At 41.3% G+C, this 16,564-nt stretch overlaps 1 protein-coding gene across 1 annotated transcript in view; it reads right to left on the bottom strand.

Moving 5' to 3' along the window:
- The window catches only part of kirrel3a (kirre like nephrin family adhesion molecule 3a), a 309,684-nt gene that overhangs the window by 81,772 nt on the left and 211,348 nt on the right, over positions 1-16,564 (bottom strand). The window lies entirely within an intron of this gene.

The following is a 16,564-nucleotide window of genomic DNA, read 5'->3' on the forward strand; positions in this document are numbered from 1 at the left end:
GTGACCACACACTGATACCTGAGAGCTGCCCAGGTGTTTGGCCAATAAGCAATATGAATGCGCGTGTTTATTTCACTTCCAGGTTCTCATTCACTTTCGCTTAATCCTGCACTTTACTGATCCCTCTCAAGGCCGCTGAGCAGGCCGACCATATAATATTCACAAATATACAAAGTGGAGACTCCCTTTAGCCATTAAAGCCACTTCAAAGGCGGGCAGTGGTAAAAGGCTGTCACAAGCTGAAGCACAAACCACACAAAGCCATAGGCTGTTATGTGTTTAAACAATTTAACACAACACAGAACTGACTGGTCAACAATTTCATGTTCAAATGAAATTAGTAAACTGGTGCCACAAATAGACCCATGGACTGTTTCCAAGTGTCTTTTTCAAGAACTTTTAAAGTGTTTATACTATGGAAAATAGCTTTTCACAGCAAGCATCGTTTTGACTCAACTTAGGGTTATAACTGTCCCGTAAATGTGGCTGTTAGTCTCCACTGACAATCATTTCACATTATCCAATTCCACAAAGGAGGGCAATAAAAAACACCCCAGACTTCTATTCGGCTGTCTCTAAAAAAATAAATCCAGTCTAAAACAGGGTTAGCATTCAAGAAGATGTAAGGATCACATTAATTGTCATTAATGTGACATTCAACAGCTAAAAGGCTCTTTCGGAGGCAGATGAATATGTGCTGTATATCTTTTACCCACCACTCTCTGCAGTCAGCGGGACATTTTCCTACTCGAGAGCAATGATATGAAAATATTGTAAGCGCCTAAAGTTTGGTTGGTCTCTCAGTCCAGTGTCGGTGTGGTGATACTCAGCACAGATAGGCCTACTCCTCTAAAGTGAAAGAGGTTACGAACTCAATATGTTGTTTCCTGACACATTTATTTCCATTTGACTTGGGCTTCTGAAGTGTGTGAACAGAATGGCAAACAGACAGGTTAGTGGTGGAAATAACAGTGTTGTGTTGTCGGGGTGGGGGGGGGGGGGGGGTGGGGGCGGCCGGGCGTTGGTCTGTACGTAAAAAATCCAAGTCGAAAACAGTGAGATTGGATTTTAATTATATTATTGCAGACTGCTGTAAACAAGTAGCCTCATACATTTTATTTGTCTAATTCCTCCTCCCACAGTACATTCATTGCCATTCATTTTCCGTAAGTGGTTATCCTGCCTATCCCAGCTGACACTGGGTGAGAGGCAGGGTACACCCTGGACAGGTCGCCAGACTATCACAGGGCTGACACATAGAGACAGACAACCATTCACACTCACATTCACACCTACAGACAATTTAGAGTCACTAATTAACCTGCATGTCTTTGGACTGTGGGAGGAAGCTGGAGTACCCTGAGCAACCCCAACTCTGCACAGAAGAGCTCCCCCACAAGGAACGAACAAGGAACCCTCTTGTTGTGAGGCCACAGCACCACTATGCAGGGAGCCCAATCCACATTCACTCTACCAACCAAATGCTTGCATTACCTTTAGCTTACTGTACACATGACGTATAAAAATAAGTGTCTGAATTTTGGATGGAAGTACAAATCATACCCTTCTCTAGTCTACCACTTGGTCTCCCTTGAAAGGACACCTCAGGGACTCCCAGTGAGTACACATGGCAGCGGAGACAAGTAGATTGCACAAAGTCATTTGAAGCACTGTATTAATATATCTTAGCCTTTCTTACCCTCAGGTGTACATAAACTACAGGTTATATATCTCTTCTTATCACTTATCATATTGGTTATCAGTATTGGTTGAAGAAATCCATATCAGTGGCGCATCCCTAAATGAAACAAGTCCTGTCTGTCACTCATTATTCAGCTCAAGTTCTGTGACTGCCTCAACAGAACTGTGTTAATTACATGTTATTCATGCTTTAGTTGCTATACAATCAGATATTGTAGGAAAACAAATAAAATATGTTATCAGAAAAATGAGAACAGCTTGCAAGGCAAAACCTGAGATTTAAAAAAATATTTCAAAGATCAGTGATGAAAAATTAAATAGCCTGAAAAGGAAAATTGATGTATTCACTTTTCTTCTTCCGCTTATTTGGATTCAGCTTTAAAGTCAGAGTAAGCTGTCATATATACATACTTGCTTTGTAATATATCCTCCACTCCCCTACGTGTCTAAGCCTCCACCCTGTCACTCTACCTGCTTTATTCTGCACATTATTGAGAATGCGGTTGGTTTACAGGATAAGACTCAACCCAGTGCTTTAAAGTTTGCTGATGTGAGTCACTCTCAAAAAGTGGATCTGAAATAATGCTGCCTCCTCGTGCCTTTTCAGCCGTCTCCTCAAACATAATATAATAAGATACATAACAGAAAATGGACTAAAATCTGTTGAACTTTCTGAACAATCAAATAAAGTAACTTATTTTTATCTTCTCAGTATTATTAATAATTTACCATTCATCAAAGAGTAGACAGGCTTCTGCTGAACAGGTCGCCGAAAGGCGGATGGGCTTTCTATCAAGCAGCAGAATTGCTGCTGGGTTTGGCAGGATGCAGGACAACATACTGACACTGAGCCAGTCGTAGACTTGATAAGAGAAGAACCTCTTGTTCTGGGAAGTTGCATTATTTGTTATAACAGGATGCTGCAGCCAGGATCTTGGTAAAAACTAAAAAAAAAAACAGTGCAAGCTAGAGCTGATTTGCAAAGTTTTCATATACGGCCTTATATGAACCTTCCTTATCTGAGCTAATTACACCATACACACTGGCGTGCTCTCTTTGCTGTCTCGGTGCTCGTCTCCTCATCATTCCTCCAATTTAGAAAAATGGATGCCTACCGCGCCCCTTATCTCTGGAACAGCCTTTGTTGAAATCTTTAAATCAAGACTGAAAACCAACCTTGATACACTTCATTACAGCTTACTCTAGAATTTAGAGTTTAGTCAGGTTCATGGATGGATTACTGAACAGGCCTACCGGTTTCAGGCCCAGGGGCCTTAAGTGTCAGTGCACCCTGGTGTTCACTTGCAAAATGTCACCCAAATGAACACAAATCGAACACAAAAGACAACAAAGATACACAAAAACGTCCACAAATAGATGCAAAACAAGTAAAATAACCCAAAATGACTACAAAGAGACATAAAACAGCCTCAAAGACACACAAATGACCACACACAATTACCACAAAGCCACAAAAAGATGCAAAATGACTACAAAGAGATGACAAGGCAAGGCAAACCACCGCAATCGATCTGTGTCCTGCTCCTGTGTAGAGGTAGCGGGGTATTTTGCATATCTGTACCCAGAGGCCCTTTGTCTCATAATCTGCCCATGGCCAGGTCCATCACCTTTTCAAACGTGGAGGTTTTAATGAGGTTGTCTTATTTGAATTTGTATCATTTATAATACCCTTTTGACACTGATGTTTTTAATATGGCTGTTTAATTTTAATCCTTTTATTAATTGTATTCATTCCCCTTGACATTTGTTGGGTTTCCATCCAGACGTAACACAAATTTTAACCAAATTTTGGGGGAAAACGGGCAAAAGAAAATGCGACTGTATGGGCTTTTATAGTCACTGCTGTTATGCCAATATTGTGCATTTTATTCATTGCGATAAGCAGTAGGTGGCGTTAATGCTTGGTTGCCATTGGAAGAAGAGTGCTAAATGAGATAAAGTAATTACAAGAGCACAATGAATGATGTCAGATGGAGAGCACGACAATGGAAATAGAGAGTTTTCAGCAACAACTATTACGGCTCTGTGCTCTTGGAGAAGTTCTGGTAACCGTCCCGTGCAGGGGTGTAAATATAGACAGTGCAGGCAGTGCGATTGCGCTGGGGCTTGTGGGTTGGAAGGGCCCAAATGCCACCTGGAAATATACCCGTATTCAAAGAAGAACTCACGTTAAATCAGAGATGGTGTGTTTTTCTATACATGCCCTCAAAAAAGGGAAACCTATATTCATCATGGTTTTCTGTTTTTGTAAAATAGTATCAATTTTGAACAAATTATGTGTTTATTCTACATAAAATATTAAAAAAACTATAATTTAACTTTAAAAACTATTTACTTATACCAATGAATTCCTATTTTCTTTCGTAGTTGTCATATACAGATATGTACATGTAATGATGATTGCTGGGTAATTTTGATGTTGTCCAATATCAAGTTTCTGTTTAATCCTGTAAAGAGACAATATGATTTAGGGTAGAAGCAAAATCTCACAAAACCGGCAGGCTGGGCACATCTGCAAGCAGATATAACATCAAGGCGACACTAAGACGCACTGTTGGTAAAATATATATGGCTAAAACTGTGTGTGTGTGACTTTATAACTAGTAGCTAGGGCGCACTAGGACCCATCATATCGTAACTACCTTATGCCTCTGGTCCCATGTGCATACATAAGCACGTTAAAAGCTTCCAGAGATGACAAACTGGCCTATGCAATGATGGTACATCGTGACTGTGAGTCTTCATTTATTCACTTAATCTGTTTCCATTGCACTTAGTCGCATTTATCGTTACACCAACTTTTCAAACCCCCCCCCCCCGGGTTTTGCTGCGGATAGAAACACACCTATTGATGTTTTTAATATGGTTGTCTTATTTTAATTTATATTTTTCCATTTGTCTGCCGTATGTTTTATCCTGCGAGTGTTTGGAGACCATGTCTCATGGTGATCGACTGACTGATTGAGTAACGTGGTTCTTAGATTTTAAATTTGTCACAAATCTTATTTAGAATACACTGAGACGAAATGACCCTGTTGTAATGCCTGCGCTCATGAATTCATTTACATATGGAAAATGAGTGACATGAAGTGAGCGCTTGAATTATTAATCGCTTCCCTGAATAGATGTCATTTCACTGCCAAATATCTGTTGCTCTGTAAATCTCCCACAACGTATTTTAACAGTCAGAGCAAATACATAAATGCATACATACATGCATACATTATGTCACATAAAACACTCTGTGATTAAACCTCACAGGAATATTGTAAGCGCATACTGTCACATGAAGTAATGTAAAATGGCATGTGCATCTAATATTAATGAGAGAAGCTGTGTCTGTCTTTAATAAACATGTTTAAGTGACTCGGCTCTGTCTAATTTATGAGTTTCTATAATGAATCAAGGGCTGTTGGCCTGCCACAGCTACAAAGCTGAAGTGCACTAAGACTGTACATCAGGGGAATACACATTTAAAAGGACCTCTCACTATTTCTGTTTCCAGCCCAGGACTGAACAAAGTGAACAAACTGCCAAAGAAAATATCAATAATTAACCATTTCGGAGCATTTTCTCAATTTTTGTCATGTTGAAAGTGTGAAAGGAATACTCTCTCTCGCCCTGTGGATCAAATTAAAGAATCTCCGTTGGCATTAAACTGATATAGCAAACCTTCCTAAGAACAGGTACTTGAGCAAATGATAGACTGACTGCAGAGGAACAGGGGGTTGGTGGGGGCACAACCCCATCACCTAGAAATTATAGCCCCTTTTACACTGCCAGATTTTCGGTGAATGTTGGGCTGTTTTGCCGGCAAGTTGCGAGCGTTTAGACACACAGAGGCAGATCGGCGAGTTGATCCGAGGTGCCCAATTTTCCGCCTCGTAGGTGTAAACATATTGGCGGAACCTTTTTGGTTTAAAAAGAACGAGGCGTCCTTCCGCCACAGGAGGGGCTGTTGATGACTTCGCATGTGCGACCCACTGGCGGTGGATAAACAGGAAACAGCTGATAGCAGGAATGAGCAGCTAGTAGCAAGAGGGAAACACAAACCTGACAGACACAGTAAAGATGAGCAACTGGGGAGACGAGGAATTGTGTGCCCTTCTTGTCCTCGCAAACGAAGAGGCCATTAACCGTCAAGTGACGTGAACAGTGAAGGATGGGCTGACTTATGAGAGAATCGCAGAAGGACTGACCAGCTGCGGCACGTATTGTACGTCACTGTTTACGTCACATGCTGAGCTACACGCCCCCATTGTCCCGAAAAAGGCGCATTCTGTATCAACAAAAGTAGGCAGGTGGCATTTCGCTGCACTCCCCGATTTTGTTTTTAAGAAAACTGATTGGGCTTTTCTGCAAATTTGCATAATTCCTATTTAAAAAGAGCTTATGTTTCCATATTACTAAATTGATTTCATAATTATGTTGTGGTGACAACGTAATTGCTGGATAAAGTTCAGAGACAACATTTCTTTGAGTTATGTACTGTGCCGGATTCACAGGGAAATGGTCAGAGTAGATGGCAGACATCCAAGGTGATACGATACGGTGTACTTTATTGTCCCCATAGGAAAATTCCCTCTAATGTATTTGCTGGTGAAATTAGTTAATATATGAATGTAATTTCTAGGAGACAGGACTGGACAGGAGAGTAGGACTGGGGGAAAGCATATTGTACTGTACTGTCCCGTGAGGACAACACATTCTTACTACAACCACGTCACATATCGACATTCGGTCATGGACTTTTCATGTTAAGATACAAGGTGCAATGTACCCTGGGTGCGTTGTTTGTTGACGTTCTCGGACGCCTTGTTAAGTCCGGCCTGTTACATGCATTGGCTGTTTTCAAAATACACTTCCATTTTCACAGGAAATGTCCAGTTTGCATACAGTCACTTTCAAAATAAATGTCAGTACAACACTGCAAATTTACTTTTTTTCCCCTTCAACAACAAGCACACATGGTTACATTTTGCCAACACACACGTGGTTGGGTTTAGGGGAAAAGCACAGGGTTTGGCAGCATAATCTTATAGGATGCAAACACCGGTGTTCAATGGGAAAGTGGGTGGTTGTTGGACCCACTCACCAACACTCCCGCCCACCCTACTCGGAGTTCCGCTGCCTTAACCTTTGTTGTTGTCCTGCTGCATTTCCCTCTGACACTGCCGGGCGCCATTACAACAATAACGGCGGCCGGCCATGGATTATGCCAATGTGAAAGGTCGGCTTTTGTCCTCAGTGTCTGACACCAGAGGTCACTAACTAACAGTATTGGGTAAGGGTTACTTTAAAAGTAATCAAAGTAAGTTACTGCGTTACTTTTTTAAAAAGTAACCAGTTACTTTACTGCATTACTCCCTGAGTAAAGTAACTCAGTTACTTTAAAAGTACTTCCAAGGTTACTCCCTGAGAAAAGTAACTCAAGCACTTTTAAAAGTACTTTTGAGTATTCTACATTTCCTATTGGGCAATGGACCACAGGGCGCTAAGCCTACATTTTTTTGTCTCCAAAATTAAAGTTATGGACCACTTGCCCTTCACTGAGATCCAGTTCTCCCATCACAGCCGTCACTTTGACCAGTAGAAACACAGAATGATCTGCTGCCGTAGACAACTGTATGACAACAACACCCCAGCATTTTTAATATTTTCTCTAGGGGTGTTACCACACAGAGTAAAAGGGGGAAATGATGGTGTGAAACAGCAGAGGAACTTTGTCAATCCGCTGAGTTAACGTTACTGTCATTAGCATCGGACATAAAGTAATAACATTAACAAATAGCGGTGGGGCTTTAACTCACCACAACTGCAGAGGCTCCCAGCTTCATTTGAAACAAACTACATTATAGACGGTCCGTTATTTATTAATCCCTCTGTGTGTTTATAGATTTACTTTATATCTGCTCCGTTGTCTTTGTAAAGTTAACATATCGCACCGTCATTTCAAACTCAACACTTGTTTCAAATTAAAAGCCCCTTATAACCTCGGCTAGAGAATCCCTCCATTTTCTAAATAGGCTTTTATTCTGAAACATTTGTCAAAACTTCCTGTGGAAGATACAGTAGCTTGACAGTTTACTTATGGCGCTTCAAATGTAGCTCCTGCCATCTGCTGACGCTTTTAGGTGACTACAACAACAACACAGTTCTGGCAGTGACTCAAATAATAGTAAAAATGATAAAAACAGGACAAGAATAACTCGATGACATCACACACGCCGTGAAAGACGACCGGGGATAATAGGTGAGTACCAGCGTGTAGCGTGTACCAGGCATAATGCAAGTCCTGAGTCTGAAATATGTCTGTCAGTGAGTCCTACTCCACCTATTTAGACTCCACCGTAGACAACGGCAGCATTTCTCCGACCATGTAGCGAGCCCCAAGCTCCGTGGCTTCTTTCAGACTGATAGGCTTAATGTTATCTCCGTTATTAGAACCAAACGACAGCCATTGCTGTTTCGGAGCTGAAGGACCAGCGTTCTAAAAGTAACGGAAGTAACTGATGTCTTGTTTGAAAATGTACTTAAGTATTTGATTACTCAAACAGCAAACTAACGCGTTCGGTTACTCGTTACTGCAAAAAGTAATCATTCAAATCGTTACAAAGTAATCAATTACTTTGTAATGCGTTATACCCAACTCTGCTAACTAAGCACCGGATTTCAACCGCTTTGGAGTGAGACCGGGTTGGTAAAGAGGGCCCACAAAGATAGTGTAATACATAGCGGTGTATGTGTGGAGGGGCCCTTAAACACTTTCGGTACAGTACCCTTAGAATAGTACACAACCTGTATTGCCATGTACCTCAACCATTGATCTGTTTTGCATTTCCACCGCAGACTATACTGTTATATAGGGGGGGGTAATCATGAGATTAGCCCTGTCAGTGGTCCATCCAGCTCTTGCTGTATTTCCTCTTCGCTGACAATGCAGTGGAATGTCTGCACCTCACTGACTGTCAACAGAATTAAGTTGAGTGCGTTATTTTCGGAACTAAAACAGATGGGAATGGTTAGAGCAGAGCAGAGGTGTAATGCTGCCAGATCGCACATGAAGGGTGCCCTGCCACTTTTTTTCTCCAAAGGAGGAAATAGAATATTCACAGTTTGCATAAAGTGGTTGAAATTCATATACATTCTTTTTTAGCACCTGAAGATCCAATTATCAATAAAGTGTAAGTCACACAAGGGAGCCAATAAAAACAAATGGAAGTGTCAAAGTTATTATACTGAACCTTAGGGTGTGTTAATTGATTCACAACTTCAGCTCATATCCAACGTACAAGTTGCCTGCAGCTGCCAGCAGTACCATAAGCTAATGAATTACACCTTTTTTTTTCTTCTCTGTAGCTGCTAACTTATAACTAGTGGAGACAAAATGGCAGTCAAACATTATTTCATTGTATAGTTGTAGTTCACTAATGTATGTAAACTTTTCATCTTAAGGAACAGTGATTACAATCCACCGAAGTCAAGCGGGAGTGTCAACTCTATATTGACCAATCAACAGACTGCAGTGTTTCTAGCTCCACCTTTTATTGGAGGATCATTGGGACAGGAACCTCTACAGAGAGGTGATGCAAAAGTGGAACAGTTGTTTTTGTATCATCCACAACTTTTAACATTTTCTTTTCTTTAAGGATGGAGGAAAGGTCTGCATCTAACACGACTGAAACCCACTTTGTCAAATCTTAATCTTAGAATCAAATGCACTTCCATGTTGGCTGCTCCACATCTTGCTCTGGGTTTACTCTTCTGATCTCATCCCAAAGTTCCAATATTTGAAGGCAGTAACAAGTCTATGTGAAGTTCATTTTGCACAGATGTCAGTCCAGAGGTAACTGGAACTGACGTCTGCTGTATGCTTACAGAGCTGCATTGATTCAACTGAAGGTATATTTTAAGTGCAAGCATGTCTTTGTTATGACAATACAATTCTCTGCTCAGGATGCCATTACTCCACTTTAACATTACATTGCAAGTAGTTGTTTGCTGCTATATTAATCTTTTTCACGCTGCATACAGCTACTTTGAGTTTTGTATTTTGTTCACTTTATAGCAGAATTCAGAATTTGCTTCGGTGTGTCGGTGCCTAACATGAACATAGTAAGAGAAAAACAAATAAAAGCACCAATGCCATGATACACTTCGTAGATCACAGCTTGCCCAGCAATACCACAGTCCGCCAGAAAATGATAACCGAACTACTTGACACTGCCTCACCTGCATGTGGATTTGGGATTTCCTGTCTAACTGGCACCAAACAGTGAGGCTGAGAACATCTTCCCTGGCATCCACATCCCTCACGATGCAAGATGGAAGACACACACATCAGCAGTAACAAAGAGAGCACAGACACGACTGTACTGTCTGTGGACCGTGAAAAAGACAACACCAATAACAAAGGAGATACCGGTGTCTTTTTACAGATGTGCAATAGAGTGTGCTCATCTATGGCATCGCTGTCTGGTATGGCAGCTGCACAGCCCAAGACAAAAAGTCCTTCCATAACATAATGAAGACTGCTGAAAAATCATCAACACACAGCTTCTCACCCTGGCAAACATCTACAACACTCGCTGTCTGAGTAGAACATTAAACACTCTGAAAGATGCTTCTCAGCCTGGACATCTTCTGTGTACTCTGCCCTCTAGGAGGCACTACAGAACAATAAAAACACGCACAACCAGACGAAGAGGAAGACTAAGCTGTACTTGATGAGTCATTTGTATCATTGGCAGCAGGTGATGGTGTTGAAACCTCACAGGTTTTGTCCCAAGAATTGTGTCCAGTTCGTCAAACCAAGGAAATTTGTCCTTCTCTTTTCCAGATCTCCCTATTTGCTTAAGCTCATTGTGCACCCTTGGTGTGACATATGTTCCACAGACCTCAGAAACCCCCTTTCCCTGAGCTGTTTGCTAAACACTATGTAGATCTCAGTGTTTTGTGTGTTGTCGAAAGTTGTGTGCTTATATTGTCATCCAATCAAATCTCTGTGAGGCACTGCACCTCCTCACCAGTCAATGTGTTACCGCAATTGCTCTGATTCATGATGCAGCAATGAAAGTGGCACTCTTCCTCATCCCTAAACAATGCATGTGACTGCTGTTGGTTTAGATCAAGTTTGGAACACGTTCTCACCACAAACGAACCACACCAGAGTTTGTTTGACCACGTCTTCAAGAAGGTCTCGGTCTAGTTGTTTTGGTGCACACCCGAGTGCGACTGCTGTGTTCAAGCACCCCAAGAAACACCTTCTACCCAAGTGCTGTTGTGCAATTGAATCAATCACTACAAAATCATGTGTGACTGAATCAGAGCCAAATCACCCTATCGCATTGCCCGCCTTCATATTGCATTATTTATGATTATTGTGTTTATTGTGTTATTCTAGTGCCTTGTTTTAATTAGTGACTAATTCATACATTATTTATTGATTCATTATTGTACATTGTGCACCATGGGGCATTTACAATTTCGTCGAAGTTCTTCTTATGGCGAAAATCAAGAAACATAAAGATAGAGCAGAAATGAATTCTAATAAAAATATGGAAAAATGCTATAATTACATGTGCAATGTATCTGAACTTAAATGCAAAAGCAGTGCAGTTTTTTAGAAATGGTACTTTGTGCGGAAATGTGCAAAATCATCCAGGGAATTAGCAAAAGTTCACAGTATGAAGTATAAAAAGAATGAGCAATGTACATTGTACCATCATATCTTTATTTGTATGAATTTTATATTTCTACTCAGTGATTTCTTTGATGCCTTACATCGGTCTGCAGTGATTTAGTCGCTTTCATACTATGAATCATATATATCAGGTAGCGGTTGCCGTCTCATGTTCTGTGGATTCCAAAAAAGAGAGTGCTGCTGAACATAGAGCTGTTTCATAAAGAGGTGAGACCATGTGGAGCTGGGGGTAGTTCAAAGAGTTTGATGCTGAAAGTCGAGTAATGTTAATTGAAAAAAAATAATATTCTGTGTAAGTAAACAAGCATCCCTGAAGTGTTTAACTACAAGTAGTAAGGACAGAGTAGAAATAAAGAAAAACAACATTGCAACAACACTGAAAGAAGACTGTTTTCATCTCTACCCACAATGATCAGGGGAACATTTATTGTACACCAGTCTGCAGCATTTGTCTCTTGATAAATGCTTTCAGAGATGCTCGCAATGTCTTCAGCTGTTTATTCTTTGTTCTCACTCAGCACTGAGTCTCCCTGCGTTGGTCTATAGCAGCTTTGCATACCTGTGGCCTTGTGTGAGAACATGCCAAGCAGAATCTGCGGAAAACAGATGAACACGCGTATTCTTGCCTTTTTCATATAGATCATCAAAGACCACACGCATCTGTTTCTCACAGTAAATCCCAACATTATGGTTAAAAACGTTGCCTGTGTCCAGTCCCTGCCGCTCTATAATTACCCTGTTCAGCATATTCTGGCGATGTGTCAGAAACAGTGGCAGAATGTGAAAACGACACATGACTCAACTTTTAACTGACATCGTTAACATGGTAAGTTAACAGGGATGGCACCTAGAGTGTCAGATTGTCACAGCTGCAGTGAATGTGCGCTCAAAGCTGTGTACATAAAAAAGAACGGTTTGACTGTGAGACGGATGTTTATGGCTGAGAATTACTTGCACAACTTGATGCACACAACTTCTTATGAGCAGCAACAGCTAATATCAACACTAAAATAGACAGTCTACATCTTTCATGTCGATGTGATTACATGTTAATAGAAAAATAAATAAATGGGCATAAATACATGCTTATGACAAGTGTCCTAACAGGCAGAGGGAAAGGTGAGACATACGCTGTCACTTACATGATTAATAAAGTTAAATTACACCAAAACAAACATTTGGTTCTAACAACAGCAATTTAATCAGTGCAGTAAAAGACTCACTTTAGAGCCAAGTTAAATAATCTGCATTATAAACCCTGTTGTTTGACAATAAAGTAATTTAATGGGCAGTTAGTGGCATGTATTGGCAGCCTGTTCTCATCCGAGGGCATCAAATATGGCACCTTGGTCAATGGCTTTTGGCATGTGTCTCTAATGAACAAGGTGTACTTTAGCGTTTGTGTGAGACATACCATGCTTTCAGCTAACAACAATATAACATTCACAGCAATGACTTAGTCTAAAGAGCAAAAAGTAGGTAGGGTAGAGTAGGGAGGGTGGATGGGTCAAATAAACACAGGACTTTCTTCCAGTACGCTGGTGTTCATGTCCTGTGTGAAACACTGCGTTTTTTAAATTATGTTACGTAACAAACCTACTTATTTAAACCCAAACCCTAATCGTTTTCCAAACCTACAGTAACCTAAAGTAGTTTTGGGGACAAAACCTACATTTCCTGTGAGCATCAAAATTTACTGAAGCATGTAACAAGCAGACCTTGATGTGCCATCTCTGAGCATCCAAAACTGATACTAGAGGGGTACCAAGAGCATCTCAGTTTGAACCACAGGGCCATTGACCAAGCTGCCGTATTTGATGAGTTGGGAGCATAAAATAAAACTAGAACAAGCGCCCAGCGGTTGTTTGCCTCTGCACACCAGTCAGGTTTCTCTTACAGTTTACATCCATGTCTGTGAAAACATGGATGCTTCACATATGTCTTTCCCTCAGCAGCACAGAAGATCTGTACAGTCAGCAGTTTCAAGGTGGGCACTCAAGATCAGTGTCACCAATTCAGTATCTGACCAAATGTTCCCCCTTTAAATCATCAGTTATGACGATGAATAATGGTCAGGTACTGTAAGTGTTTTTGCAGAACATGATCATGTCATGGTGAAGCTGACCATTGACATTTGGATATAAAATGTCATCACTTCATCATTTAATTGTATTAGACACCTGTGGGTAATTTTAGCCTAAGAATTCTTAGGATGACCAGTGACCTTGATGTTTGACCTATGACCACAAAAATCAAATCAGTTCATTGTTGGGTCCAAGGGGACGTTTGTGCCGAATTTGAAGAAATTTGTTAGTGAGATGTTGTGTTCATGAGAATGGGACTGACGGATGGATGTATGGACAACCGAAAAACAGAACGCCTCCGGCTATGGCTATTGCCACATGGAAGCATCATAATTAATGTCGCAACGGTGACGTCACCCACTGGTTGAAAGACTTCCTTTCTGAGGCATCTTATCTGGATGAAAGGGTGGCGTTGTGGAGGAGCGAGGGGTGGATCTGAGCCTCAGGCTATGGTGACGCCCGGCAGACAGCCTGTCAATCAAACCAGCCATGACCTTAATTATGAAACTTTAAGCTTTTATAAAATGTAAACACGCAAGGTATACAATAATTCCCCCCTGTACAGTTGCCATTAACGAGGAAATTAGCTAGAGACCAAAATAGTTTTTTGTCCCTGGTTGTGAACATGTTTATTTCTGCTGTAAAGCTGAACATTTTAACATGGTGGTTTATACTGATTGACTCGCTTCTGGAACCAGCCTCTAGTGGCAATTCAAAGAAGTGCAGACACAGACACTTCATGCTGGCTTCATTTTTCAGCACTGGAGGTTGCTGCTTGGTTGGGAGTGAGAATGTGTTGGCATTGCACACAAAGATGGACATAATTAGATGGAGAACAGAGTCATGTAATGAGACAGGGGCGAATCCTTTCTGAAAGCATGTCAAAGCTATTTTAACAATGAATTTATTGAGAAGTAAATGTCAGACACAGCATGAACAGCATCATGCAAAGAGCCTACACATTTTACAACCAACAAGTCTTGTGCACCACATCAAGATAGTTATATATATTTTGTCCCATATTGTTGCAGGGCCATGGAGGAAGTGCATATGGGCGAGACAAATGGAATGACTGTAGCTCTCTACAGGCTGTAAACAACAGTTTATTGATCAGGTGTCTTGACAAGACCTTTTCGGAGGTAAACACACAGACAGATGCAATAGCGAGGAGTCAATTGACTCGCCACTGGAGAGGGAGGATAATTTCTCTGCATGACTGGTATCATCACTATTTCAGGTACAGCACTCTCACTGAAGTTAACATCTAATTCATCTGACATGACAACACAGGCTACAAGACCCATTTTTCATGGCTGGTTATCACTTTAGTGTCACCATGAGGCAGCAGGGTGGTCGAACACGCAGTGAAACTAGACTTTAATGGCAGGACTGATGCTGGCTTACACCTGCTCTGCCAAAGTGCCGGTGAGCAGGACACAACCAAATCCTGTGGTGCAGGGCTGTAGCTCTGACCTTCATCAGAGGTCAAAAGCTTTGGGATCAACATGTGTCTGGGCTCAGCTTGTTGGTACCAATCCCTCCTGCCTTTGTGTACCCTCAGTCAGGTGATTTCTTTTAAGATGACCGCTGGCAGCAGGTCAGCCACTTCAGTGTAGGCAACACAATGGAAGTTGTCATGGAAAGCTCTCTGTGGCTCACAACCAGACTGTAAGCAGACTACTTTAACAGTCCCTTTATGTGTGTCTTGACAATCTGATTTGATGAGCTGAGACAGTCAACTTATTTTCTGTACTTCTTGGTGACTTGGCCCATGATGCTTTGTGGTGGACTATTACTCACTTTTAGAGGGCCTCAGAGGCAAATATCTCAACTGTCAGGACGTCCACTAATGACTCAGACTGAGGCACTGTTCGTAATTTTTAACACAGCTGTCGTACAGCAATTAGGGGATGGTAACTTTAGATGTAAAATGATCCTTGAGAAAAAGATCCATGAACTGTCTCTGGCTGTTTAGAGAATAATAAATCAGTATGTAGCCAGTATGCTGAGTGAATTGTTCCAGTTAAACCTGATTGACAATCAGAGGATTTTTGGGCCGTACATAAAATAATAATAAAATAAAATAGAATAAAAATTATTATTATTATGATTAGGGTGGCACAGTGGTGTAGTGGTTAGCACTGTCGCTTCACAGCAAGAGGGTTCCTGGTTCAGTCCCAGGAGGGAGCCCTTCTGTGCGGAGTTTGCATGTTCTCCCTGTGTCAGTGTGGGTTTTCTCTTGGTACTCCGGTTTCCTCCCTGACTCTAGATTGTCCGTAGGTGTGAATGTGAGTGTGAATGGTTGTCTGTCTCTATGTGTCAGCCCTGTGATAGTCTGGTGACCTGTCCAGGGTGTACCCTGCCTCTCACCCAATGTCAGCTGGGATAGGCTCCAGCCCCCCGTGACCCTCAAGATGAAAGGCAGTTACGAAAATGGATGGATGGATTATTATGAATATTATCATCATAAAACTGAGTTGTGTTAAATTTTGACTAAATTGTTTCCATTGTACAGAAGATGGGACAATATAACGGTATACTGTGTACTTCTTTTTAGACATTCATTCATTTCTGTAACTGCTTATCCTGTTGGGGGTTGCGGGGGGCTGGAGCCTATCCCAGCTGACATTGGGCGAGAGGCGGGGTACACCCTGGACAGGTCACCAGACTATCCAACACACTCACATTCACACTTTCACACTCACATTCACATCTACGGACAATTGAGAGTCACCAATATACCTAACCTGCATGTCTTTGGACTGTGGGAGGAAGCTGGAGTACCCGAAAGAACCCCATGCTGACACAGGGAGAACAGAACCCACACAGATGGGCTTCCCCACTCCAGGGTTCAACCCCCACCCTGGGTTCGAACCAGGAACCCTCTTGCTGTGCTGCCCTCTTTACATGTCTTTTCAGACATGCAAATATTCAATAATGCTTATATATGTTATGCATGAGAATTTGTATATTGAACTTTACATGTATAGATTTCAGTAATCAATCAAATACATGATGATTAATACACACACATGAAATTAATACACACACATGA

This window comes from Epinephelus lanceolatus, chromosome 11, assembly GCF_041903045.1.
Source record: "Epinephelus lanceolatus isolate andai-2023 chromosome 11, ASM4190304v1, whole genome shotgun sequence".
Lineage (NCBI taxonomy): Eukaryota > Metazoa > Chordata > Actinopteri > Perciformes > Serranidae > Epinephelus > Epinephelus lanceolatus.